Raw genomic sequence first — 26078 nt, forward strand, 5'->3', positions numbered from 1 at the left:
GCTGATCTCTTCTGCACCAGTGTTGGTGGCCGAATTCCGGTTCGCGCGCTTTGCTGGGACCCCATTCGGGTTATCGCTTCTTGGCCTTTTGGCTAAGATCAAGTGTAGTATCTGTTCTTATCAGTTTAATATCTGATACGCCCCCTATCTGGGGGCCATATATTAAATGGATTTTTAGAACAGGGAGATGGAAGAAGAGCTTGCTCTGTCCACTCCACGCATTGACCTGGTATTGCAGTACTTCCAGGACCGGTGCACCTTCCTAATCTGTTATCCAAAAAAAGACTATTTCCATTCCTGGCACTTAATTTGGAGTATCAATTGTTTGTGCACCTTTGTACTAACTTTGTATTTAGAAATGCATGCATTTGCTGCTTCAAGGTTTAACCCTTGTGCATAAATACTTTGAAATCCTGCCTCCAGTGTATCATTTTGTGACTATTTCTTGACTCCTTGAATTGTACTTTCTGGAATCGAGGCAGTTAAATATTTTTACGTGACACTACACTTGATATCAGCATATGCGGCCTAGCCAAAAGACCGGAAGCCTGCCTAAATTAAATGACTTATCAATCGCTGCGACCTCCCAAAAAATAGGCAAACACTATGTGACTTACAGATGGGTCACGGTCCATCTTTGCTGGGGATGGCGCTGGCGTCGCCAGCCGCCATCCCCCGCCAGCGCCATGGCGATCGTGAGAAGGGGGCGCGCGCGCACGAGAGGCGCGCGCGCCCCCTATCGACGGCGCTTCCAAACGTTTCCCCGGGTCCCCGCCGGCTTGCCGGCGGTAACCCGGGGTCCCCGCCGCCTGCCCGCATCCCCCCTAACCCCCCCCTAACCCCGTCCGTCTCCCTGAGGCGGAGACGGACAGGGTTTCCGCCACGCTAGCGACGGAGACTGAGACGCGCGTGCGCGTGAGACGCACGCGCGTCTCAGTCTCCTCGCTGGCGAGGCTGCTGGCGGGTCGCCAGCGCGTACGTTCTGGCGACCCGCCAGCAAGGATGTACAATGACCCATCTGTACCTACGATCTTTCCACGGAAACATCAACTGGATCACAGCAATGGCATTTTTGGACCCCCCTCCCTCTCCATTTGAAATGGCTTGGTTTTTTTTTTGCTTTTTCTTTCTTGATCTCTTATATTTTTTTTCTTTTCTTTTTGCGCTCTCTTTTCTCTCTCTTTTGTTTTGGGAAATTTTTTTCCTCTTTCCTCTCTTTTGTTTTGGGAATTTTTTTTCCTCTTCCATTTTTTTTTGCCGAGCCCAACAATTGATGATCATTGAGAGGGGGATTTAGAAAAAGTATCACTTACCTTCTTCGGACCATCATTTGGGTGGTAACTGCCAATAAAAGAAAACATTGGCCCACCCAGCTCACCTACACATGACTGTCCTGTCTGCCTGTCTGTTCCAAGTGACTGTCTGGCTGTCAGGTTCCGCCGGATTCCGAGTGAGCAGCTTGTGATGTCATAGAGGGCAGATTGTGATGTCACACAAAGGGTCCTGCCACATGAATGCCTGTCCATCTGACTGTCTACTACTGCTGCTGAATGGGCTCAAAACAGGAAAGCCGTCATTGCACCTGATTGTGCAAGATTCCTCCTTCTCCTCTGCAGCAGCTAGCTGATTGATTTACTCAGCAGCAGTTCGTCAGGGACACAGGCATGCAGCAGCAAAGAGCGAGGAGACAGCTGGCTGCTGCTGCTTGCCTGTTGGTCGTCTGCCTAGTGGGTGTGTGTCTGTTGACGCGACGTCAACAGACGGGGCGGAGCACATGCAAATTTGGCCTCCTACCCAGCTGAGGCACCCTGCCCGCCCGCCGACGACCTAATCACAAAATCAGTTGGATGGCTACTCGTCCTCCGGTCCCTGTCCAGCACTTCAAGTCCTATTCACACCTGCCGTACAGCCAGGTATCTTTCAGACTGCAACGACATAGAAGTGATGTGTGTGTGTTAGATGTGTCCGTGGTGCTGATCTCTTCTGCACCAGTGTTGGTGGACGAATTCCGGTTTGCGCGCTTTGCTGGGACCCCATTCGGGTTATCGCTTCTCGGCCTTTTGGCTAAGATCAAGTGTAGTATCTGTTCTTATCAGTTTAATATCTGATACGCCCCCTATCTGGGGGCCATATATTAAATGGATTTTTAGAACAGGGAGATGGAAGAAGAGCTTGCTCTGTCCACTCCACGCATTGACCTGGTATTGCAGTACTTCCAGGACCGGTGCACCTTCCTAATCTGTTATCCAAAAAAAGACTATTTCCATTCCTGGCACTTGATTTGGAGTATCAATTGTTTGTGCACCTTTGTACTAACTTTGTATTTAGAAATGCATGCATTTGCTGCTTCAAGGTTTAACCCTTGTGCATAAATACTTTGAAATCCTGCCTCCAGTGTATCATTTTGTGACTATTTCTTGACTCCTTGAATTGTACTTTCTGGAATCGAGGCAGTTAAATATTTTTACGTGACACTACACTTGATATCAGCATATGCGGCCTAGCCAAAAGACCGGAAGCCTGCCTAAATTAAATGACTTATCAATCGCTGCGACCTCCCAAAAAATAGGCAAACACTATGTGACTTACCTACGATCTTTCCACGGAAACATCAACTGGATCACAGCAATGGCATTTTTGGACCCCCCTCCCTCTCCATTTGAAATGGCTTGGTTTTTTTTTTGCTTTTTCTTTCTTGATCTCTTATATTTTTTTTCTTTTCTTTTTGCGCTCTCTTTTCTCTCTCTTTTGTTTTGGGAAATTTTTTTCCTCTTTCCTCTCTTTTGTTTTGGGAATTTTTTTTCCTCTTCCATTTTTTTTTGCCGAGCCCAACAATTGATGATCATTGAGAGGGGGATTTAGAAAAAGTATCACTTACCTTCTTCGGACCATCATTTGGGTGGTAACTGCCAATAAAAGAAAACATTGGCCCACCCAGCTCACCTACACATGACTGTCCTGTCTGCCTGTCTGTTCCAAGTGACTGTCTGGCTGTCAGGTTCCGCCGGATTCCGAGTGAGCAGCTTGTGATGTCATAGAGGGCAGATTGTGATGTCACACAAAGGGTCCTGCCACATGAATGCCTGTCCATCTGACTGTCTACTACTGCTGCTGAATGGGCTCAAAACAGGAAAGCCGTCATTGCACCTGATTGTGCAAGATTCCTCCTTCTCCTCTGCAGCAGCTAGCTGATTGATTTACTCAGCAGCAGTTCGTCAGGGACACAGGCATGCAGCAGCAAAGAGCGAGGAGACAGCTGGCTGCTGCTGCTTGCCTGTTGGTCGTCTGCCTAGTGGGTGTGTGTCTGTTGACGCGACGTCAACAGACGGGGCGGAGCACATGCAAATTTGGCCTCCTACCCAGCTGAGGCACCCTGCCCGCCCGCCGACGACCTAATCACAAAATCAGTTGGATGGCTACTCGTCCTCCGGTCCCTGTCCAGCACTTCAAGTCCTATTCACACCTGCCGTACAGCCAGGTATCTTTCAGACTGCAACGACATAGAAGTGATGTGTGTGTGTTAGATGTGTCCGTGGTGCTGATCTCTTCTGCACCAGTGTTGGTGGCCGAATTCCGGTTCGCGCGCTTTGCTGGGACCCCATTCGGGTTATCGCTTCTCGGCCTTTTGGCTAAGATCAAGTGTAGTATCTGTTCTTATCAGTTTAATATCTGATACGCCCCCTATCTGGGGGCCATATATTAAATGGATTTTTAGAACAGGGAGATGGAAGAAGAGCTTGCTCTGTCCACTCCACGCATTGACCTGGTATTGCAGTACTTCCAGGACCGGTGCACCTTCCTAATCTGTTATCCAAAAAAAGACTATTTCCATTCCTGGCACTTAATTTGGAGTATCAATTGTTTGTGCACCTTTGTACTAACTTTGTATTTAGAAATGCATGCATTTGCTGCTTCAAGGTTTAACCCTTGTGCATAAATACTTTGAAATCCTGCCTCCAGTGTATCATTTTGTGACTATTTCTTGACTCCTTGAATTGTACTTTCTGGAATCGAGGCAGTTAAATATTTTTACGTGACACTACACTTGATATCAGCATATGCGGCCTAGCCAAAAGACCGGAAGCCTGCCTAAATTAAATGACTTATCAATCGCTGCGACCTCCCAAAAAATAGGCAAACACTATGTGACTTACCTACGATCTTTCCACGGAAACATCAACTGGATCACAGCAATGGCATTTTTGGACCCCCCTCCCTCTCCATTTGAAATGGCTTGGTTTTTTTTTGCTTTTTCTTTCTTGATCTCTTATATTTTTTTTCTTTTCTTTTTGCGCTCTCTTTTCTCTCTCTTTTGTTTTGGGAAATTTTTTTCCTCTTTCCTCTCTTTTGTTTTGGGAATATTTTTTCCTCTTCCATTTTTTTTTGCCGAGCCCAACAATTGATGATCATTGAGAGGGGGATTTAGAAAAAGTATCACTTACCTTCTTCGGACCATCATTTGGGTGGTAACTGCCAATAAAAGAAAACATTGGCCCACCCAGCTCACCTACACATGACTGTCCTGTCTGCCTGTCTGTTCCAAGTGACTGTCTGGCTGTCAGGTTCCGCCGGATTCCGAGTGAGCAGCTTGTGATGTCATAGAGGGCAGATTGTGATGTCACACAAAGGGTCCTGCCACATGAATGCCTGTCCATCTGACTGTCTACTACTGCTGCTGAATGGGCTCAAAACAGGAAAGCCGTCATTGCACCTGATTGTGCAAGATTCCTCCTTCTCCTCTGCAGCAGCTAGCTGATTGATTTACTCAGCAGCAGTTCGTCAGGGACACAGGCATGCAGCAGCAAAGAGCGAGGAGACAGCTGGCTGCTGCTGCTTGCCTGTTGGTCGTCTGCCTAGTGGGTGTGTGTCTGTTGACGCGACGTCAACAGACGGGGCGGAGCACATGCAAATTTGGCCTCCTACCCAGCTGAGGCACCCTGCCCGCCCGCCGACGACCTAATCACAAAATCAGTTGGATGGCTACTCGTCCTCCGGTCCCTGTCCAGCACTTCAAGTCCTATTCACACCTGCCGTACAGCCAGGTATCTTTCAGACTGCAACGACATAGAAGTGATGTGTGTGTGTTAGATGTGTCCGTGGTGCTGATCTCTTCTGCACCAGTGTTGGTGGCCGAATTCCGGTTCGCGCGCTTTGCTGGGACCCCATTCGGGTTATCGCTTCTCGGCCTTTTGGCTAAGATCAAGTGTAGTATCTGTTCTTATCAGTTTAATATCTGATACGCCCCCTATCTGGGGGCCATATATTAAATGGATTTTTAGAACAGGGAGATGGAAGAAGAGCTTGCTCTGTCCACTCCACGCATTGACCTGGTATTGCAGTACTTCCAGGACCGGTGCACCTTCCTAATCTGTTATCCAAAAAAAGACTATTTCCATTCCTGGCACTTAATTTGGAGTATCAATTGTTTGTGCACCTTTGTACTAACTTTGTATTTAGAAATGCATGCATTTGCTGCTTCAAGGTTTAACCCTTGTGCATAAATACTTTGAAATCCTGCCTCCAGTGTATCATTTTGTGACTATTTCTTGACTCCTTGAATTGTACTTTCTGGAATCGAGGCAGTTAAATATTTTTACGTGACACTACACTTGATATCAGCATATGCGGCCTAGCCAAAAGACCGGAAGCCTGCCTAAATTAAATGACTTATCAATCGCTGCGACCTCCCAAAAAATAGGCAAACACTATGTGACTTACCTACGATCTTTCCACGGAAACATCAACTGGATCACAGCAATGGCATTTTTGGACCCCCCTCCCTCTCCATTTGAAATGGCTTGGTTTTTTTTTTGCTTTTTCTTTCTTGATCTCTTATATTTTTTTTCTTTTCTTTTTGCGCTCTCTTTTCTCTCTCTTTTGTTTTGGGAAATTTTTTTCCTCTTTCCTCTCTTTTGTTTTGGGAATTTTTTTTCCTCTTCCATTTTTTTTTGCCGAGCCCAACAATTGATGATCATTGAGAGGGGGATTTAGAAAAAGTATCACTTACCTTCTTCGGACCATCATTTGGGTGGTAACTGCCAATAAAAGAAAACATTGGCCCACCCAGCTCACCTACACATGACTGTCCTGTCTGCCTGTCTGTTCCAAGTGACTGTCTGGCTGTCAGGTTCCGCCGGATTCCGAGTGAGCAGCTTGTGATGTCATAGAGGGCAGATTGTGATGTCACACAAAGGGTCCTGCCACATGAATGCCTGTCCATCTGACTGTCTACTACTGCTGCTGAATGGGCTCAAAACAGGAAAGCCGTCATTGCACCTGATTGTGCAAGATTCCTCCTTCTCCTCTGCAGCAGCTAGCTGATTGATTTACTCAGCAGCAGTTCGTCAGGGACACAGGCATGCAGCAGCAAAGAGCGAGGAGACAGCTGGCTGCTGCTGCTTGCCTGTTGGTCGTCTGCCTAGTGGGTGTGTGTCTGTTGACGCGACGTCAACAGACGGGGCGGAGCACATGCAAATTTGGCCTCCTACCCAGCTGAGGCACCCTGCCCGCCCGCCGACGACCTAATCACAAAATCAGTTGGATGGCTACTCGTCCTCCGGTCCCTGTCCAGCACTTCAAGTCCTATTCACACCTGCCGTACAGCCAGGTATCTTTCAGACTGCAACGACATAGAAGTGATGTGTGTGTGTTAGATGTGTCCGTGGTGCTGATCTCTTCTGCACCAGTGTTGGTGGCCGAATTCCGGTTCGCGCGCTTTGCTGGGACCCCATTCGGGTTATCGCTTCTCGGCCTTTTGGCTAAGATCAAGTGTAGTATCTGTTCTTATCAGTTTAATATCTGATACGCCCCCTATCTGGGGGCCATATATTAAATGGATTTTTAGAACAGGGAGATGGAAGAAGAGCTTGCTCTGTCCACTCCACGCATTGACCTGGTATTGCAGTACTTCCAGGACCGGTGCACCTTCCTAATCTGTTATCCAAAAAAAGACTATTTCCATTCCTGGCACTTAATTTGGAGTATCAATTGTTTGTGCACCTTTGTACTAACTTTGTATTTAGAAATGCATGCATTTGCTGCTTCAAGGTTTAACCCTTGTGCATAAATACTTTGAAATCCTGCCTCAAGTGTATCATTTTGTGACTATTTCTTGACTCCTTGAATTGTACTTTCTGGAATCGAGGCAGTTAAATATTTTTACGTGACACTACACTTGATATCAGCATATGCGGCCTAGCCAAAAGACCGGAAGCCTGCCTAAATTAAATGACTTATCAATCGCTGCGACCTCCCAAAAAATAGGCAAACACTATGTGACTTACCTACGATCTTTCCACGGAAACATCAACTGGATCACAGCAATGGCATTTTTGGACCCCCCTCCCTCTCCATTTGAAATGGCTTGGTTTTTTTTTTGCTTTTTCTTTCTTGATCTCTTATATTTTTTTTCTTTTCTTTTTGCGCTCTCTTTTCTCTCTCTTTTGTTTTGGGAAATTTTTTTCCTCTTTCCTCTCTTTTGTTTTGGGAATTTTTTTTCCTCTTCCATTTTTTTTTGCCGAGCCCAACAATTGATGATCATTGAGAGGGGGATTTAGAAAAAGTATCACTTACCTTCTTCGGACCATCATTTGGGTGGTAACTGCCAATAAAAGAAAACATTGGCCCACCCAGCTCACCTACACATGACTGTCCTGTCTGCCTGTCTGTTCCAAGTGACTGTCTGGCTGTCAGGTTCCGCCGGATTCCGAGTGAGCAGCTTGTGATGTCATAGAGGGCAGATTGTGATGTCACACAAAGGGTCCTGCCACATGAATGCCTGTCCATCTGACTGTCTACTACTGCTGCTGAATGGGCTCAAAACAGGAAAGCCGTCATTGCACCTGATTGTGCAAGATTCCTCCTTCTCCTCTGCAGCAGCTAGCTGATTGATTTACTCAGCAGCAGTTCGTCAGGGACACAGGCATGCAGCAGCAAAGAGCGAGGAGACAGCTGGCTGCTGCTGCTTGCTTGTTGGTCGTCTGCCTAGTGGGTGTGTGTCTGTTGACGCGACGTCAACAGACGGGGCAGAGCACATGCAAATTTGGCCTCCTACCCAGCTGAGGCACCCTGCCCGCCCGCCGACGACCTAATCACAAAATCAGTTGGATGGCTACTCGTCCTCCGGTCCCTGTCCAGCACTTCAAGTCCTATTCACACCTGCCGTACAGCCAGGTATCTTTCAGACTGCAACGACATAGAAGTGATGTGTGTGTGTTAGATGTGTCCGTGGTGCTGATCTCTTCTGCACCAGTGTTGGTGGCCGAATTCCGGTTCGCGCGCTTTGCTGGGACCCCATTCGGGTTATCGCTTCTCGGCCTTTTGGCTAAGATCAAGTGTAGTATCTGTTCTTATCAGTTTAATATCTGATACGCCCCCTATCTGGGGGCCATATATTAAATGGATTTTTAGAACAGGGAGATGGAAGAAGAGCTTGCTCTGTCCACTCCACGCATTGACCTGGTATTGCAGTACTTCCAGGACCGGTGCACCTTCCTAATCTGTTATCCAAAAAAAGACTATTTCCATTCCTGGCACTTAATTTGGAGTATCAATTGTTTGTGCACCTTTGTACTAACTTTGTATTTAGAAATGCATGCATTTGCTGCTTCAAGGTTTAACCCTTGTGCATAAATACTTTGAAATCCTGCCTCCAGTGTATCATTTTGTGACTATTTCTTGACTCCTTGAATTGTACTTTCTGGAATCGAGGCAGTTAAATATTTTTACGTGACACTACACTTGATATCAGCATATGCGGCCTAGCCAAAAGACCGGAAGCCTGCCTAAATTAAATGACTTATCAATCGCTGTGACCTCCCAAAAAATAGGCAAACACTATGTGACTTACCTACGATCTTTCCACGGAAACATCAACTGGATCACAGCAATGGCATTTTTGGACCCCCCTCCCTCTCCATTTGAAATGGCTTGGTTTTTTTTTTGCTTTTTCTTTCTTGATCTCTTATATTTTTTTTCTTTTCTTTTTGCGCTCTCTTTTCTCTCTCTTTTGTTTTGGGAAATTTTTTTCCTCTTTCCTCTCTTTTGTTTTGGGAATTTTTTTTCCTCTTCCATTTTTTTTTGCCGAGCCCAACAATTGATGATCATTGAGAGGGGGATTTAGAAAAAGTATCACTTACCTTCTTCGGACCATCATTTGGGTGGTAACTGCCAATAAAAGAAAACATTGGCCCACCCAGCTCACCTACACATGACTGTCCTGTCTGCCTGTCTGTTCCAAGTGACTGTCTGGCTGTCAGGTTCCGCCGGATTCCTGCCGGATTCCGAGTGAGCAGCTTGTGATGTCATAGAGGGCAGATTGTGATGTCACACAAAGGGTCCTGCCACATGAATGCCTGTCCATCTGACTGTCTACTACTGCTGCTGAATGGGCTCAAAACAGGAAAGCCGTCATTGCACCTGATTGTGCAAGATTCCTCCTTCTCCTCTGCAGCAGCTAGCTGATTGATTTACTCAGCAGCAGTTCGTCAGGGACACAGGCATGCAGCAGCAAAGAGCGAGGAGACAGCTGGCTGCTGCTGCTTGCCTGTTGGTCGTCTGCCTAGTGGGTGTGGGTCTGTTGACGCGACGTCAACAGACGGGGCGGAGCACATGCAAATTTGGCCTCCTACCCAGCTGAGGCACCCTGCCCGCCCGCCGACGACCTAATCACAAAATCAGTTGGATGGCTACTCGTCCTCCGGTCCCTGTCCAGCACTTCAAGTCCTATTCACACCTGCCGTACAGCCAGGTATCTTTCAGACTGCAACGACATAGAAGTGATGTGTGTGTGTTAGATGTGTCCGTGGTGCTGATCTCTTCTGCACCAGTGTTGGTGGCCGAATTCCGGTTCGCGCGCTTTGCTGGGACCCCATTCGGGTTATCGCTTCTCGGCCTTTTGGCTAAGATCAAGTGTAGTATCTGTTCTTATCAGTTTAATATCTGATACGCCCCCTATCTGGGGGCCATATATTAAATGGATTTTTAGAACAGGGAGATGGAAGAAGAGCTTGCTCTGTCCACTCCACGCATTGACCTGGTATTGCAGTACTTCCAGGACCGGTGCACCTTCCTAATCTGTTATCCAAAAAAAGACTATTTCCATTCCTGGCACTTAATTTGGAGTATCAATTGTTTGTGCACCTTTGTACTAACTTTGTATTTAGAAATGCATGCATTTGCTGCTTCAAGGTTTAACCCTTGTGCATAAATACTTTGAAATCCTGCCTCCAGTGTATCATTTTGTGACTATTTCTTGACTCCTTGAATTGTACTTTCTGGAATCGAGGCAGTTAAATATTTTTACGTGACACTACACTTGATATCAGCATATGCGGCCTAGCCAAAAGACCGGAAGCCTGCCTAAATTAAATGACTTATCAATCGCTGCGACCTCCCAAAAAATAGGCAAACACTATGTGACTTACCTACGATCTTTCCACGGAAACATCAACTGGATCACAGCAATGGCATTTTTGGACCCCCCTCCCTCTCCATTTGAAATGGCTTGGTTTTTTTTTTGCTTTTTCTTTCTTGATCTCTTATATTTTTTTTCTTTTCTTTTTGCGCTCTCTTTTCTCTCTCTTTTGTTTTGGGAAATTTTTTTCCTCTTTCCTCTCTTTTGTTTTGGGAATTTTTTTTCCTCTTCCATTTTTTTTTGCCGAGCCCAACAATTGATGATCATTGAGAGGGGGATTTAGAAAAAGTATCACTTACCTTCTTCGGACCATCATTTGGGTGGTAACTGCCAATAAAAGAAAACATTGGCCCACCCAGCTCACCTACACATGACTGTCCTGTCTGCCTGTCTGTTCCAAGTGACTGTCTGGCTGTCAGGTTCCGCCGGATTCCGAGTGAGCAGCTTGTGATGTCATAGAGGGCAGATTGTGATGTCACACAAAGGGTCCTGCCACATGAATGCCTGTCCATCTGACTGTCTACTACTGCTGCTGAATGGGCTCAAAACAGGAAAGCCGTCATTGCACCTGATTGTGCAAGATTCCTCCTTCTCCTCTGCAGCAGCTAGCTGATTGATTTACTCAGCAGCAGTTCGTCAGGGACACAGGCATGCAGCAGCAAAGAGCGAGGAGACAGCTGGCTGCTGCTGCTTGCCTGTTGGTCGTCTGCCTAGTGGGTGTGTGTCTGTTGACGCGACGTCAACAGACGGGGCGGAGCACATGCAAATTTGGCCTCCTACCCAGCTGAGGCACCCTGCCCGCCCGCCGACGACCTAATCACAAAATCAGTTGGATGGCTACTCGTCCTCCGGTCCCTGTCCAGCACTTCAAGTCCTATTCACACCTGCCGTACAGCCAGGTATCTTTCAGACTGCAACGACATAGAAGTGATGTGTGTGTGTTAGATGTGTCCGTGGTGCTGATCTCTTCTGCACCAGTGTTGGTGGCCGAATTCCGGTTCGCGCGCTTTGCTGGGACCCCATTCGGGTTATCGCTTCTCGGCCTTTTGGCTAAGATCAAGTGTAGTATCTGTTCTTATCAGTTTAATATCTGATACGCCCCCTATCTGGGGGCCATATATTAAATGGATTTTTAGAACAGGGAGATGGAAGAAGAGCTTGCTCTGTCCACTCCACGCATTGACCTGGTATTGCAGTACTTCCAGGACCGGTGCACCTTCCTAATCTGTTATCCAAAAAAAGACTATTTCCATTCCTGGCACTTAATTTGGAGTATCAATTGTTTGTGCACCTTTGTACTAACTTTGTATTTAGAAATGCATGCATTTGCTGCTTCAAGGTTTAACCCTTGTGCATAAATACTTTGAAATCCTGCCTCCAGTGTATCATTTTGTGACTATTTCTTGACTCCTTGAATTGTACTTTCTGGAATCGAGGCAGTTAAATATTTTTACGTGACACTACACTTGATATCAGCATATGCGGCCTAGCCAAAAGACCGGAAGCCTGCCTAAATTAAATGACTTATCAATCGCTGTGACCTCCCAAAAAATAGGCAAACACTATGTGACTTACCTACGATCTTTCCACGGAAACATCAACTGGATCACAGCAATGGCATTTTTGGACCCCCCTCCCTCTCCATTTGAAATGGCTTGGTTTTTTTTTTGCTTTTTCTTTCTTGATCTCTTATATTTTTTTTCTTTTCTTTTTGCGCTCTCTTTTCTCTCTCTTTTGTTTTGGGAAATTTTTTTCCTCTTTCCTCTCTTTTGTTTTGGGAATTTTTTTTCCTCTTCCATTTTTTTTTGCCGAGCCCAACAATTGATGATCATTGAGAGGGGGATTTAGAAAAAGTATCACTTACCTTCTTCGGACCATCATTTGGGTGGTAACTGCCAATAAAAGAAAACATTGGCCCACCCAGCTCACCTACACATGACTGTCCTGTCTGCCTGTCTGTTCCAAGTGACTGTCTGGCTGTCAGGTTCCGCCGGATTCCTGCCGGATTCCGAGTGAGCAGCTTGTGATGTCATAGAGGGCAGATTGTGATGTCACACAAAGGGTCCTGCCACATGAATGCCTGTCCATCTGACTGTCTACTACTGCTGCTGAATGGGCTCAAAACAGGAAAGCCGTCATTGCACCTGATTGTGCAAGATTCCTCCTTCTCCTCTGCAGCAGCTAGCTGATTGATTTACTCAGCAGCAGTTCGTCAGGGACACAGGCATGCAGCAGCAAAGAGCGAGGAGACAGCTGGCTGCTGCTGCTTGCCTGTTGGTCGTCTGCCTAGTGGGTGTGGGTCTGTTGACGCGACGTCAACAGACGGGGCGGAGCACATGCAAATTTGGCCTCCTACCCAGCTGAGGCACCCTGCCCGCCCGCCGACGACCTAATCACAAAATCAGTTGGATGGCTACTCGTCCTCCGGTCCCTGTCCAGCACTTCAAGTCCTATTCACACCTGCCGTACAGCCAGGTATCTTTCAGACTGCAACGACATAGAAGTGATGTGTGTGTGTTAGATGTGTCCGTGGTGCTGATCTCTTCTGCACCAGTGTTGGTGGCCGAATTCCGGTTCGCGCGCTTTGCTGGGACCCCATTCGGGTTATCGCTTCTCGGCCTTTTGGCTAAGATCAAGTGTAGTATCTGTTCTTATCAGTTTAATATCTGATACGCCCCCTATCTGGGGGCCATATATTAAATGGATTTTTAGAACAGGGAGATGGAAGAAGAGCTTGCTCTGTCCACTCCACGCATTGACCTGGTATTGCAGTACTTCCAGGACCGGTGCACCTTCCTAATCTGTTATCCAAAAAAAGACTATTTCCATTCCTGGCACTTAATTTGGAGTATCAATTGTTTGTGCACCTTTGTACTAACTTTGTATTTAGAAATGCATGCATTTGCTGCTTCAAGGTTTAACCCTTGTGCATAAATACTTTGAAATCCTGCCTCCAGTGTATCATTTTGTGACTATTTCTTGACTCCTTGAATTGTACTTTCTGGAATCGAGGCAGTTAAATATTTTTACGTGACACTACACTTGATATCAGCATATGCGGCCTAGCCAAAAGACCGGAAGCCTGCCTAAATTAAATGACTTATCAATCGCTGCGACCTCCCAAAAAATAGGCAAACACTATGTGACTTACCTACGATCTTTCCACGGAAACATCAACTGGATCACAGCAATGGCATTTTTGGACCCCCCTCCCTCTCCATTTGAAATGGCTTGGTTTTTTTTTTGCTTTTTCTTTCTTGATCTCTTATATTTTTTTTCTTTTCTTTTTGCGCTCTCTTTTCTCTCTCTTTTGTTTTGGGAAATTTTTTTCCTCTTTCCTCTCTTTTGTTTTGGGAATTTTTTTTCCTCTTCCATTTTTTTTTGCCGAGCCCAACAATTGATGATCATTGAGAGGGGGATTTAGAAAAAGTATCACTTACCTTCTTCGGACCATCATTTGGGTGGTAACTGCCAATAAAAGAAAACATTGGCCCACCCAGCTCACCTACACATGACTGTCCTGTCTGCCTGTCTGTTCCAAGTGACTGTCTGGCTGTCAGGTTCCGCCGGATTCCGAGTGAGCAGCTTGTGATGTCATAGAGGGCAGATTGTGATGTCACACAAAGGGTCCTGCCACATGAATGCCTGTCCATCTGACTGTCTACTACTGCTGCTGAATGGGCTCAAAACAGGAAAGCCGTCATTGCACCTGATTGTGCAAGATTCCTCCTTCTCCTCTGCAGCAGCTAGCTGATTGATTTACTCAGCAGCAGTTCGTCAGGGACACAGGCATGCAGCAGCAAAGAGCGAGGAGACAGCTGGCTGCTGCTGCTTGCCTGTTGGTCGTCTGCCTAGTGGGTGTGTGTCTGTTGACGCGACGTCAACAGACGGGGCGGAGCACATGCAAATTTGGCCTCCTACCCAGCTGAGGCACCCTGCCCGCCCGCCGACGACCTAATCACAAAATCAGTTGGATGGCTACTCGTCCTCCGGTCCCTGTCCAGCACTTCAAGTCCTATTCACACCTGCCGTACAGCCAGGTATCTTTCAGACTGCAACGACATAGAAGTGATGTGTGTGTGTTAGATGTGTCCGTGGTGCTGATCTCTTCTGCACCAGTGTTGGTGGCCGAATTCCGGTTCGCGCGCTTTGCTGGGACCCCATTCGGGTTATCGCTTCTCGGCCTTTTGGCTAAGATCAAGTGTAGTATCTGTTCTTATCAGTTTAATATCTGATACGCCCCCTATCTGGGGGCCATATATTAAATGGATTTTTAGAACAGGGAGATGGAAGAAGAGCTTGCTCTGTCCACTCCACGCATTGACCTGGTATTGCAGTACTTCCAGGACCGGTGCACCTTCCTAATCTGTTATCCAAAAAAAGACTATTTCCATTCCTGGCACTTAATTTGGAGTATCAATTGTTTGTGCACCTTTGTACTAACTTTGTATTTAGAAATGCATGCATTTGCTGCTTCAAGGTTTAACCCTTGTGCATAAATACTTTGAAATCCTGCCTCCAGTGTATCATTTTGTGACTATTTCTTGACTCCTTGAATTGTACTTTCTGGAATCGAGGCAGTTAAATATTTTTACGTGACACTACACTTGATATCAGCATATGCGGCCTAGCCAAAAGACCGGAAGCCTGCCTAAATTAAATGACTTATCAATCGCTGCGACCTCCCAAAAAATAGGCAAACACTATGTGACTTACCTACGATCTTTCCACGGAAACATCAACTGGATCACAGCAATGGCATTTTTGGACCCCCCTCCCTCTCCATTTGAAATGGCTTGGTTTTTTTTTTGCTTTTTCTTTCTTGATCTCTTATATTTTTTTTCTTTTCTTTTTGCGCTCTCTTTTCTCTCTCTTTTGTTTTGGGAAATTTTTTTCCTCTTTCCTCTCTTTTGTTTTGGGAATTTTTTTTCCTCTTCCATTTTTTTTTGCCGAGCCCAACAATTGATGATCATTGAGAGGGGGATTTAGAAAAAGTATCACTTACCTTCTTCGGACCATCATTTGGGTGGTAACTGCCAATAAAAGAAAACATTGGCCCACCCAGCTCACCTACACATGACTGTCCTGTCTGCCTGTCTGTTCCAAGTGACTGTCTGGCTGTCAGGTTCCGCCGGATTCCGAGTGAGCAGCTTGTGATGTCATAGAGGGCAGATTGTGATGTCACACAAAGGGTCCTGCCACATGAATGCCTGTCCATCTGACTGTCTACTACTGCTGCTGAATGGGCTCAAAACAGGAAAGCCGTCATTGCACCTGATTGTGCAAGATTCCTCCTTCTCCTCTGCAGCAGCTAGCTGATTGATTTACTCAGCAGCAGTTCGTCAGGGACACAGGCATGCAGCAGCAAAGAGCGAGGAGACAGCTGGCTGCTGCTGCTTGCCTGTTGGTCGTCTGCCTAGTGGGTGTGTGTCTGTTGACGCGACGTCAACAGACGGGGCGGAGCACATGCAAATTTGGCCTCCTACCCAGCTGAGGCACCCTGCCCGCCCGCCGACGACCTAATCACAAAATCAGTTGGATGGCTACTCGTCCTCCGGTCCCTGTCCAGCACTTCAAGTCCTATTCACACCTGCCGTACAGCCAGGTATCTTTCAGACTGCAACGACATAGAAGTGATGTGTGTGTGTTAGATGTGTCCGTGGTGCTGATCTCTTCTGCACCAGTGTTGGTGGCCGAATTCCGGTTCGCGCGCTTTGCTGGGACCCCATTCGGGTTATCGCTTCTCGGCCTTTTGGCTAAGATCAAGTGTAGTATCTGTTCTTATCAGTTTAATATCTGATACGCCCCCTATCTGGGGGCCATATATTAAATGGATTTTTAGAACAGGGAGATGGAAGAAGAGCTTGCTCTGTCCACTCCACGCATTGACCTGGTATTGCAGTACTTCCAGGACCGGTGCACCTTCCTAATCTGTTATCCAAAAAAAGACTATTTCCATTCCTGGCACTTAATTTGGAGTATCAATTGTTTGTGCACCTTTGTACTAACTTTGTATTTAGAAATGCATGCATTTGCTGCTTCAAGGTTTAACCCTTGTGCATAAATACTTTGAAATCCTGCCTCCAGTGTATCATTTTGTGACTATTTCTTGACTCCTTGAATTGTACTTTCTGGAATCGAGGCAGTTAAATATTTTTACGTGACACTACACTTGATATCAGCATATGCGGCCTAGCCAAAAGACCGGAAGCCTGCCTAAATTAAATGACTTATCAATCGCTGCGACCTCCCAAAAAATAGGCAAACACTATGTGACTTACCTACGATCTTTCCACGGAAACATCAACTGGATCACAGCAATGGCATTTTTGGACCCCCCTCCCTCTCCATTTGAAATGGCTTGGTTTTTTTTTTGCTTTTTCTTTCTTGATCTCTTATATTTTTTTTCTTTTCTTTTTGCGCTCTCTTTTCTCTCTCTTTTGTTTTGGGAAATTTTTTTCCTCTTTCCTCTCTTTTGTTTTGGGAATTTTTTTTCCTCTTCCATTTTTTTTTGCCGAGCCCAACAATTGATGATCATTGAGAGGGGGATTTAGAAAAAGTATCACTTACCTTCTTCGGACCATCATTTGGGTGGTAACTGCCAATAAAAGAAAACATTGGCCCACCCAGCTCACCTACACATGACTGTCCTGTCTGCCTGTCTGTTCCAAGTGACTGTCTGGCTGTCAGGTTCCGCCGGATTCCGAGTGAGCAGCTTGTGATGTCATAGAGGGCAGATTGTGATGTCACACAAAGGGTCCTGCCACATGAATGCCTGTCCATCTGACTGTCTACTACTGCTGCTGAATGGGCTCAAAACAGGAAAGCCGTCATTGCACCTGATTGTGCAAGATTCCTCCTTCTCCTCTGCAGCAGCTAGCTGATTGATTTACTCAGCAGCAGTTCGTCAGGGACACAGGCATGCAGCAGCAAAGAGCGAGGAGACAGCTGGCTGCTGCTGCTTGCCTGTTGGTCGTCTGCCTAGTGGGTGTGTGTCTGTTGACGCGACGTCAACAGACGGGGCGGAGCACATGCAAATTTGGCCTCCTACCCAGCTGAGGCACCCTGCCCGCTCGCCGACGACCTAATCACAAAATCAGTTGGATGGCTACTCGTCCTCCGGTCCCTGTCCAGCACTTCAAGTCCTATTCACACCTGCCGTACAGCCAGGTATCTTTCAGACTGCAACGACATAGAAGTGATGTGTGTGTGTTAGATGTGTCCGTGGTGCTGATCTCTTCTGCACCAGTGTTGGTGGCCGAATTCCGGTTCGCGCGCTTTGCTGGGACCCCATTCGGGTTATCGCTTCTCGGCCTTTTGGCTAAGATCAAGTGTAGTATCTGTTCTTATCAGTTGGGTATGGACTGGCCTCTGGCAGAGAATAGAGAAAGGTGAGACTTAGTAGCTGCTCTGATGGGCGGAGGGTGTGGGACCCCTCTGTTTTTTCCCGGGAGTAGTGAAAAGTCTCACTGAGTATCTTCACCTCTGCCTTTGGTAGGAGGTGTTGTTTCCGTAAATCCACTGGTAAGAGGGGGGGAGAAACACTGGGCCTAGTAGTTTGACTCTCTTGACGGGGTTTGTAGCCCCCGAAGGATGAGTCAGCGAAAGGCTCAGTCTAGTATCCAATCCCAGGGAGCGGAGAAAGGTTGGGACTGAGTAGATGGCTCCTGTTCCAGAGGTTCGTAGCCTCTGATGGGGAGACCGCGAAAGGCCCAGCTTAGTACCTTAACCCTGGGAGCGGAGAAACACTGGGACTGAGTAGATTGCTCTTCCGGAGGGGGTGCAGCCCCTAAGGGAGTCTTTCGAAAGGCCCAGTGGAGTACCCATTCCCATGCCAGGGGCTGGAAAATGCCTGCTGGTGAGACGGAGAAAAGCTTGGTCGGACGCTGAAGGGTCGGCTGCCTGGAGCCCGAGGCTGCACTGTGCCCCCGGGGAAACTCGGGGGTGCCTGATCTGCACTGGTGTCCAGCACCATGCACTTTATGGCACACACACTGCGCACTTCCCTCTAGGTTAGGCTACACGTCCTTACCTCGTCCTTTTGGATGGGGTAGGACAATTTTTTACACCCCCACCCCGGCCTTCTGGCTAGGGCCTCTTTTATTTATTTCTTTGATTTGCACTTTTGAGCACTTCACGTTTTTCGTTAGTTTGTCACGTTTTTTTGATTTGGGTAGTGCGGCTGTCCCTAACGGGCCTTCCGTTCCCCAAACGTGGCTGGGACTCTTCACCTTTTGGGGAGAGTCCCGGTCCCCTCGAGGGCAACCCCGAGCCGCAAGGCGGAGGGAAGCCTAAGTCGGGTCTCTCCAAAGCACGGGCTGCGGAGGACCCACCGTCCGAAACCCTTCCGGGGGTGGAGGAAAAGCGGGTCTCTCTAAGCTTCGGCGAAGAGGACCCACCGATCCCTTTTTTCCCTTCCTTGGCCTTATGGTTGAGGGGGGTTAGGGGAACCATGGGGCCTTTCTCCTTTGGGAGAGGGCCACACGTTCGTACGGCTGCCCCCTTTGCACGTGTTTAGGCACAGCACTGGTGGTGGTGGGAGCACACCTCGGGCTCCCTGAAAAAAAAAAAAAAAAAAAAATCTGTTCTTATCAGTTTAATATCTGATACGCCCCCTATCTGGGGGCCATATATTAAATGGATTTTTAGAACAGGGAGATGGAAGAAGAGCTTGCTCTGTCCACTCCACGCATTGACCTGGTATTGCAGTACTTCCAGGACCGGTGCACCTTCCTAATCTGTTATCCAAAAAAAGACTATTTCCATTCCTGGCACTTAATTTGGAGTATCAATTGTTTGTGCACCTTTGTACTAACTTTGTATTTAGAAATGCATGCATTTGCTGCTTCAAGGTTTAACCCTTGTGCATAAATACTTTGAAATCCTGCCTCCAGTGTATCATTTTGTGACTATTTCTTGACTCCTTGAATTGTACTTTCTGGAATCGAGGCAGTTAAATATTTTTACGTGACACTACACTTGATATCAGCATATGCGGCCTAGCCAAAAGACCGGAAGCCTGCCTAAATTAAATGACTTATCAATCGCTGCGACCTCCCAAAAAATAGGCAAACACTATGTGACTTACCTACGATCTTTCCACGGAAACATCAACTGGATCACAGCAATGGCATTTTTGGACCCCCCTCCCTCTCCATTTGAAATGGCTTGGTTTTTTTTTTGCTTTTTCTTTCTTGATCTCTTATATTTTTTTTCTTTTCTTTTTGCGCTCTCTTTTCTCTCTCTTTTGTTTTGGGAAATTTTTTTCCTCTTTCCTCTCTTTTGTTTTGGGAATTTTTTTTCCTCTTCCATTTTTTTTTGCCGAGCCCAACAATTGATGATCATTGAGAGGGGGATTTAGAAAAAGTATCACTTACCTTCTTCGGACCATCATTTGGGTGGTAACTGCCAATAAAAGAAAACATTGGCCCACCCAGCTCACCTACACATGACTGTCCTGTCTGCCTGTCTGTTCCAAGTGACTGTCTGGCTGTCAGGTTCCGCCGGATTCCCGCCGGATTCCGAGTGAGCAGCTTGTGATGTCATAGAGGGCAGATTGTGATGTCACACAAAGGGTCCTGCCACATGAATGCCTGTCCATCTGACTGTCTACTACTGCTGCTGAATGGGCTCAAAACAGGAAAGCCGTCATTGCACCTGATTGTGCAAGATTCCTCCTTCTCCTCTGCAGCAGCTAGCTGATTGATTTACTCAGCAGCAGTTCGTCAGGGACACAGGCATGCAGCAGCAAAGAGCGAGGAGACAGCTGGCTGCTGCTGCTTGCCTGTTGGTCGTCTGCCTAGTGGGTGTGGGTCTGTTGACGCGACGTCAACAGACGGGGCGGAGCACATGCAAATTTGGCCTCCTACCCAGCTGAGGCACCCTGCCCGCCCGCCGACGACCTAATCACAAAATCAGTTGGATGGCTACTCGTCCTCCGGTCCCTGTCCAGCACTTCAAGTCCTATTCACACCTGCCGTACAGCCAGGTATCTTTCAGACTGCAACGACATAGAAGTGATGTGTGTGTGTTAGATGTGTCCGTGGTGCTGATCTCTTCTGCACCAGTGTTGGTGGCCGAATTCCGGTTCGCGCGCTTTGCTGGGACCCCATTCGGGTTATCGCTTCTCGGCCTTTTGGCTAAGATCAAGTGTAGTATCTGTTCTTATCAGTTTAATATCTGATACGCCCCCTATCTGGGGGCCATATATTAAATGGATTTTTAGAACAGGGAGATGGAAGAAGAGCTTGCTCTGTCCACTCCACGCATTGACCTGGTATTGCAGTACTTCCAGGACCGGTGCACCTTCCTAATCTGTTATCCAAAAAAAGACTATTTCCATTCCTGGCACTTAATTTGGAGTATCAATTGTTTGTGCACCTTTGTACTAACTTTGTATTTAGAAATGCATGCATTTGCTGCTTCAAGGTTTAACCCTTGTGCATAAATACTTTGAAATCCTGCCTCTAGTGTATCATTTTGTGACTATTTCTTGACTCCTTGAATTGTACTTTCTGGAATCGAGGCAGTTAAATATTTTTACGTGACACTACACTTGATATCAGCATATGCGGCCTAGCCAAAAGACCGGAAGCCTGCCTAAATTAAATGACTTATCAATCGCTGCGACCTCCCAAAAAATAGGCAAACACTATGTGACTTACCTACGATCTTTCCACGGAAACATCAACTGGATCACAGCAATGGCATTTTTGGACCCCCCTCCCTCTCCATTTGAAATGGCTTGGTTTTTTTTTTTGCTTTTTCTTTCTTGATCTCTTATATTTTTTTTCTTTTCTTTTTGCGCTCTCTTTTCTCTCTCTTTTGTTTTGGGAAATTTTTTTCCTCTTTCCTCTCTTTTGTTTTGGGAATTTTTTTTCCTCTTCCATTTTTTTTTGCCGAGCCCAACAATTGATGATCATTGAGAGGGGGATTTAGAAAAAGTATCACTTACCTTCTTCGGACCATCATTTGGGTGGTAACTGCCAATAAAAGAAAACATTGGCCCACCCAGCTCACCTACACATGACTGTCCTGTCTGCCTGTCTGTTCCAAGTGACTGTCTGGCTGTCAGGTTCCGTCGGATTCCGAGTGAGCAGCTTGTGATGTCATAGAGGGCAGATTGTGATGTCACACAAAGGGTCCTGCCACATGAATGCCTGTCCATCTGACTGTCTACTACTGCTGCTGAATGGGCTCAAAACAGGAAAGCCGTCATTGCACCTGATTGTGCAAGATTCCTCCTTCTCCTCTGCAGCAGCTAGCTGATTGATTTACTCAGCAGCAGTTCGTCAGGGACACAGGCATGCAGCAGCAAAGAGCGAGGAGACAGCTGGCTGCTGCTGCTTGCCTGTTGGTCGTCTGCCTAGTGGGTGTGTGTCTGTTGACGCGACGTCAACAGACGGGGCGGAGCACATGCAAATTTGGCCTCCTACCCAGCTGAGGCACCCTGCCCGCCCGCCGACGACCTAATCACAAAATCAGTTGGATGGCTACTCGTCCTCCGGTCCCTGTCCAGCACTTCAAGTCCTATTCACACCTGCCGTACAGCCAGGTATCTTTCAGACTGCAACGACATAGAAGTGATGTGTGTGTGTTAGATGTGTCCGTGGTGCTGATCTCTTCTGCACCAGTGTTGGTGGCCGAATTCCGGTTCGCGCGCTTTGCTGGGACCCCATTCGGGTTATCGCTTCTCGGCCTTTTGGCTAAGATCAAGTGTAGTATCTGTTCTTATCAGTTTAATATCTGATACGCCCCCTATCTGGGGGCCATATATTAAATGGATTTTTAGAACAGGGAGATGGAAGAAGAGCTTGCTCTGTCCACTCCACGCATTGACCTGGTATTGCAGTACTTCCAGGACCGGTGCACCTTCCTAATCTGTTATCCAAAAAAAGACTATTTCCATTCCTGGCACTTAATTTGGAGTATCAATTGTTTGTGCACCTTTGTACTAACTTTGTATTTAGAAATGCATGCATTTGCTGCTTCAAGGTTTAACCCTTGTGCATAAATACTTTGAAATCCTGCCTCCAGTGTATCATTTTGTGACTATTTCTTGACTCCTTGAATTGTACTTTCTGGAATCGAGGCAGTTAAATATTTTTACGTGACACTACACTTGATATCAGCATATGCGGCCTAGCCAAAAGACCGGAAGCCTGCCTAAATTAAATGACTTATCAATCGCTGCGACCTCCCAAAAAATAGGCAAACACTATGTGACTTACCTACGATCTTTCCACGGAAACATCAACTGGATCACAGCAATGGCATTTTTGGACCCCCCTCCCTCTCCATTTGAAATGGCTTGGTTTTTTTTTTGCTTTTTCTTTCTTGATCTCTTATATTTTTTTTCTTTTCTTTTTGCGCTCTCTTTTCTCTCTCTTTTGTTTTGGGAAATTTTTTTCCTCTTTCCTCTCTTTTGTTTTGGGAATTTTTTTTCCTCTTCCATTTTTTTTTGCCGAGCCCAACAATTGATGATCATTGAGAGGGGGATTTAGAAAAAGTATCACTTACCTTCTTCGGACCATCATTTGGGTGGTAACTGCCAATAAAAGAAAACATTGGCCCACCCAGCTCACCTACACATGACTGTCCTGTCTGCCTGTCTGTTCCAAGTGACTGTCTGGCTGTCAGGTTCCGCCAGATTCCGAGTGAGCAGCTTGTGATGTCATAGAGGGCAGATTGTGATGTCACACAAAGGGTCCTGCCACATGAATGCCTGTCCATCTGACTGTCTACTACTGCTGCTGAATGGGCTCAAAACAGGAAAGCCGTCATTGCACCTGATTGTGCAAGATTCCTCCTTCTCCTCTGCAGCAGCTAGCTGATTGATTTACTCAGCAGCAGTTCGTCAGGGACACAGGCATGCAGCAGCAAAGAGCGAGGAGACAGCTGGCTGCTGCTGCTTGCCTGTTGGTCGTCTGCCTAGTGGGTGTGTGTCTGTTGACGCGACGTCAACAGACGGGGCGGAGCACATGCAAATTTGGCCTCCTACCCAGCTGAGGCACCCTGCCCGCCCGCCGACGACCTAATCACAAAATCAGTTGGATGGCTACTCGTCCTCCGGTCCCTGTCCAGCACTTCAAGTCCTATTCACACCTGCCGTACAGCCAGGTATCTTTCAGACTGCAACGACATAGAAGTGATGTGTGTGTGTTAGATGTGTCCGTGGTGCTGATCTCTTCTGCACCAGTGTTGGTGGCCGAATTCCGGTTCGCGCGCTTTGCTGGGACCCCATTCGGGTTATCGCTTCTCGGCCTTTTGGCTAAGATCAAGTGTAGTATCTGTTCTTATCAGTTTAATATCTGATACGCCCCCTATCTGGGGGCCATATATTAAATGGATTTTTAGAACAGGGAGATGGAAGAAGAGCTTGCTCTGTCCACTCCACGCATTGACCTGGTATTGCAGTACTTCCAGGACCGGTGCACCTTCCTAATCTGTTATCCAAAAAAAGACTATTTCCATTCCTGGCACTTAATTTGGAGTATCAATTGTTTGTGCACCTTTGTACTAACTTTGTATTTAGAAATGCATGCATTTGCTGCTTCAAGGTTTAACCCTTGTGCATAAATACTTTGAAATCCTGCCTCCAGTGTATCATTTTGTGACTATTTCTTGACTCCTTGAATTGTACTTTCTGGAATCGAGGCAGTTAAATATTTTTACGTGACACTACACTTGATATCAGCATATGCGGCCTAGCCAAAAGACCGGAAGCCTGCCTAAATTAAATGACTTATCAATCGCTGCGACCTCCCAAAAAATAGGCAAACACTATGTGACTTACCTACGATCTTTCCACGGAAACATCAACTGGATCACAGCAATGGCATTTTTGGACCCCCCTCCCTCTCCATTTGAAATGGCTTGGTTTTTTTTTTGCTTTTTCTTTCTTGATCTCTTATATTTTTTTGCTTTTCTTTTTGCGCTCTCTTTTCTCTCTCTTTTGTTTTGGGAATTTTTTTTCCTCTTTCCTCTCTTTTGTTTTGGGAATTTTTTTTCCTCTTCCATTTTTTTTTGCCGAGCCCAACAATTGATGATCATTGAGAGGGGGATTTAGAAAAAGTATCACTTACCTTCTTCGGACCATCATTTGGGTGGTAACTGCCAATAAAAGAAAACATTGGCCCACCCAGCTCACCTACACATGACTGTCCTGTCTGCCTGTCTGTTCCAAGTGACTGTCTGGCTGTCAGGTTCCGCCGGATTCCGAGTGAGCAGCTTGTGATGTCATAGAGGGCAGATTGTGATGTCACACAAAGGGTCCTGCCACATGAATGCCTGTCCATCTGACTGTCTACTACTGCTGCTGAATGGGCTCAAAACAGGAAAGCCGTCATTGCACCTGATTGTGCAAGATTCCTCCTTCTCCTCTGCAGCAGCTAGCTGATTGATTTACTCAGCAGCAGTTCGTCAGGGACACAGGCATGCAGCAGCAAAGAGCGAGGAGACAGCTGGCTGCTGCTGCTTGCCTGTTGGTCGTCTGCCTAGTGGGTGTGTGTCTGTTGACGCGACGTCAACAGACGGGGCGGAGCACATGCAAATTTGGCCTCCTACCCAGCTGAGGCACCCTGCCCGCCCGCCGACGACCTAATCACAAAATCAGTTGGATGGCTACTCGTCCTCCGGTCCCTGTCCAGCACTTCAAGTCCTATTCACACCTGCCGTACAGCCAGGTATCTTTCAGACTGCAACGACATAGAAGTGATGTGTGTGTGTTAGATGTGTCCGTGGTGCTGATCTCTTCTGCACCAGTGTTGGTGGCCGAATTCCGGTTCGCGCGCTTTGCTGGGACCCCATTCGGGTTATCGCTTCTCGGCCTTTTGGCTAAGATCAAGTGTAGTATCTGTTCTTATCAGTTTAATATCTGATACGCCCCCTATCTGGGGGCCATATATTAAATGGATTTTTAGAACAGGGAGATGGAAGAAGAGCTTGCTCTGTCCACTCCACGCATTGACCTGGTATTGCAGTACTTCCAGGACCGGTGCACCTTCCTAATCTGTTATCCAAAAAAAGACTATTTCCATTCCTGGCACTTAATTTGGAGTATCAATTGTTTGTGCACCTTTGTACTAACTTTGTATTTAGAAATGCATGCATTTGCTGCTTCAAGGTTTAACCCTTGTGCATAAATACTTTGAAATCCTGCCTCCAGTGTATCATTTTGTGACTATTTCTTGACTCCTTGAATTGTACTTTCTGGAATCGAGGCAGTTAAATATTTTTACGTGACACTACACTTGATATCAGCATATGCGGCCTAGCCAAAAGACCGGAAGCCTGCCTAAATTAAATGACTTATCAATCGCTGCGACCTCCCAAAAAATAGGCAAACACTATGTGACTTACCTACGATCTTTCCACGGAAACATCAACTGGATCACAGCAATGGCATTTTTGGACCCCCCTCCCTCTCCATTTGAAATGGCTTGGTTTTTTTTTTGCTTTTTCTTTCTTGATCTCTTATATTTTTTTTCTTTTCTTTTTGCGCTCTCTTTTCTCTCTCTTTTGTTTTGGGAATTTTTTTTCCTCTTTCCTCTCTTTTGTTTTGGGAATTTTTTTTCCTCTTCCATTTTTTTTTGCCGAGCCCAACAATTGATGATCATTGAGAGGGGGATTTAGAAAAAGTATCACTTACCTTCTTCGGACCATC

The 26078-nt window shown here is 46.6% G+C and overlaps 15 non-coding genes and 2 pseudogenes across 15 annotated transcripts; all 17 read left to right on the forward strand.

The window, feature by feature from the left end:
- The first annotated feature begins 72 nt into the window (after nt 1-72).
- On the forward strand, nt 73-263 carry LOC146012541 (U2 spliceosomal RNA). Its single transcript, XR_014445701.1, has one exon. It is a non-coding gene; the product is annotated as a U2 spliceosomal RNA (small nuclear RNA).
- Nucleotides 264-2044: 1781 nt separating this feature from the next.
- On the forward strand, nt 2045-2235 carry LOC146012361 (U2 spliceosomal RNA). The gene has a single exon (XR_014445528.1). It is a non-coding gene; the product is annotated as a U2 spliceosomal RNA (small nuclear RNA).
- A 1374-nt stretch (nt 2236-3609) lies between these two features.
- On the forward strand, nt 3610-3800 carry LOC146012362 (U2 spliceosomal RNA). The gene has a single exon (XR_014445529.1). It is a non-coding gene; the product is annotated as a U2 spliceosomal RNA (small nuclear RNA).
- A 1373-nt stretch (nt 3801-5173) lies between these two features.
- LOC146012363 (U2 spliceosomal RNA) lies at nt 5174-5364 on the forward strand. Its single transcript, XR_014445530.1, has one exon. It is a non-coding gene; the product is annotated as a U2 spliceosomal RNA (small nuclear RNA).
- Nucleotides 5365-6738: 1374 nt separating this feature from the next.
- On the forward strand, nt 6739-6929 carry LOC146012365 (U2 spliceosomal RNA). Its single transcript, XR_014445532.1, has one exon. It is a non-coding gene; the product is annotated as a U2 spliceosomal RNA (small nuclear RNA).
- Nucleotides 6930-8303: 1374 nt separating this feature from the next.
- On the forward strand, nt 8304-8494 carry LOC146012366 (U2 spliceosomal RNA). Its single transcript, XR_014445533.1, has one exon. It is a non-coding gene; the product is annotated as a U2 spliceosomal RNA (small nuclear RNA).
- Nucleotides 8495-9879: 1385 nt separating this feature from the next.
- LOC146012367 (U2 spliceosomal RNA) lies at nt 9880-10070 on the forward strand. Its single transcript, XR_014445534.1, has one exon. It is a non-coding gene; the product is annotated as a U2 spliceosomal RNA (small nuclear RNA).
- Nucleotides 10071-11444: 1374 nt separating this feature from the next.
- On the forward strand, nt 11445-11635 carry LOC146012368 (U2 spliceosomal RNA). The gene has a single exon (XR_014445535.1). It is a non-coding gene; the product is annotated as a U2 spliceosomal RNA (small nuclear RNA).
- A 1385-nt stretch (nt 11636-13020) lies between these two features.
- Nucleotides 13021-13211, forward strand: LOC146012369 (U2 spliceosomal RNA). Its single transcript, XR_014445536.1, has one exon. It is a non-coding gene; the product is annotated as a U2 spliceosomal RNA (small nuclear RNA).
- A 1374-nt stretch (nt 13212-14585) lies between these two features.
- Nucleotides 14586-14776, forward strand: LOC146012370 (U2 spliceosomal RNA). The gene has a single exon (XR_014445537.1). It is a non-coding gene; the product is annotated as a U2 spliceosomal RNA (small nuclear RNA).
- Nucleotides 14777-16150: 1374 nt separating this feature from the next.
- LOC146012371 (U2 spliceosomal RNA) lies at nt 16151-16341 on the forward strand. Its single transcript, XR_014445538.1, has one exon. It is a non-coding gene; the product is annotated as a U2 spliceosomal RNA (small nuclear RNA).
- Nucleotides 16342-17715: 1374 nt separating this feature from the next.
- LOC146012750 (U2 spliceosomal RNA) lies at nt 17716-17852 on the forward strand (annotated as a pseudogene).
- A 1115-nt stretch (nt 17853-18967) lies between these two features.
- On the forward strand, nt 18968-19148 carry LOC146012676 (U2 spliceosomal RNA; annotated as a pseudogene).
- Nucleotides 19149-20533: 1385 nt separating this feature from the next.
- On the forward strand, nt 20534-20724 carry LOC146012372 (U2 spliceosomal RNA). Its single transcript, XR_014445539.1, has one exon. It is a non-coding gene; the product is annotated as a U2 spliceosomal RNA (small nuclear RNA).
- Nucleotides 20725-22099: 1375 nt separating this feature from the next.
- On the forward strand, nt 22100-22290 carry LOC146012373 (U2 spliceosomal RNA). The gene has a single exon (XR_014445540.1). It is a non-coding gene; the product is annotated as a U2 spliceosomal RNA (small nuclear RNA).
- A 1374-nt stretch (nt 22291-23664) lies between these two features.
- Nucleotides 23665-23855, forward strand: LOC146012374 (U2 spliceosomal RNA). Its single transcript, XR_014445541.1, has one exon. It is a non-coding gene; the product is annotated as a U2 spliceosomal RNA (small nuclear RNA).
- Nucleotides 23856-25229: 1374 nt separating this feature from the next.
- Nucleotides 25230-25420, forward strand: LOC146012376 (U2 spliceosomal RNA). Its single transcript, XR_014445543.1, has one exon. It is a non-coding gene; the product is annotated as a U2 spliceosomal RNA (small nuclear RNA).
- The last annotated feature ends 658 nt before the right edge of the window (nt 25421-26078 follow it).

This window comes from Crinia signifera, chromosome 6, assembly GCF_055691185.1.
Source record: "Crinia signifera chromosome 6, ASM5569118v1, whole genome shotgun sequence".
NCBI lineage: Eukaryota > Metazoa > Chordata > Amphibia > Anura > Myobatrachidae > Crinia > Crinia signifera.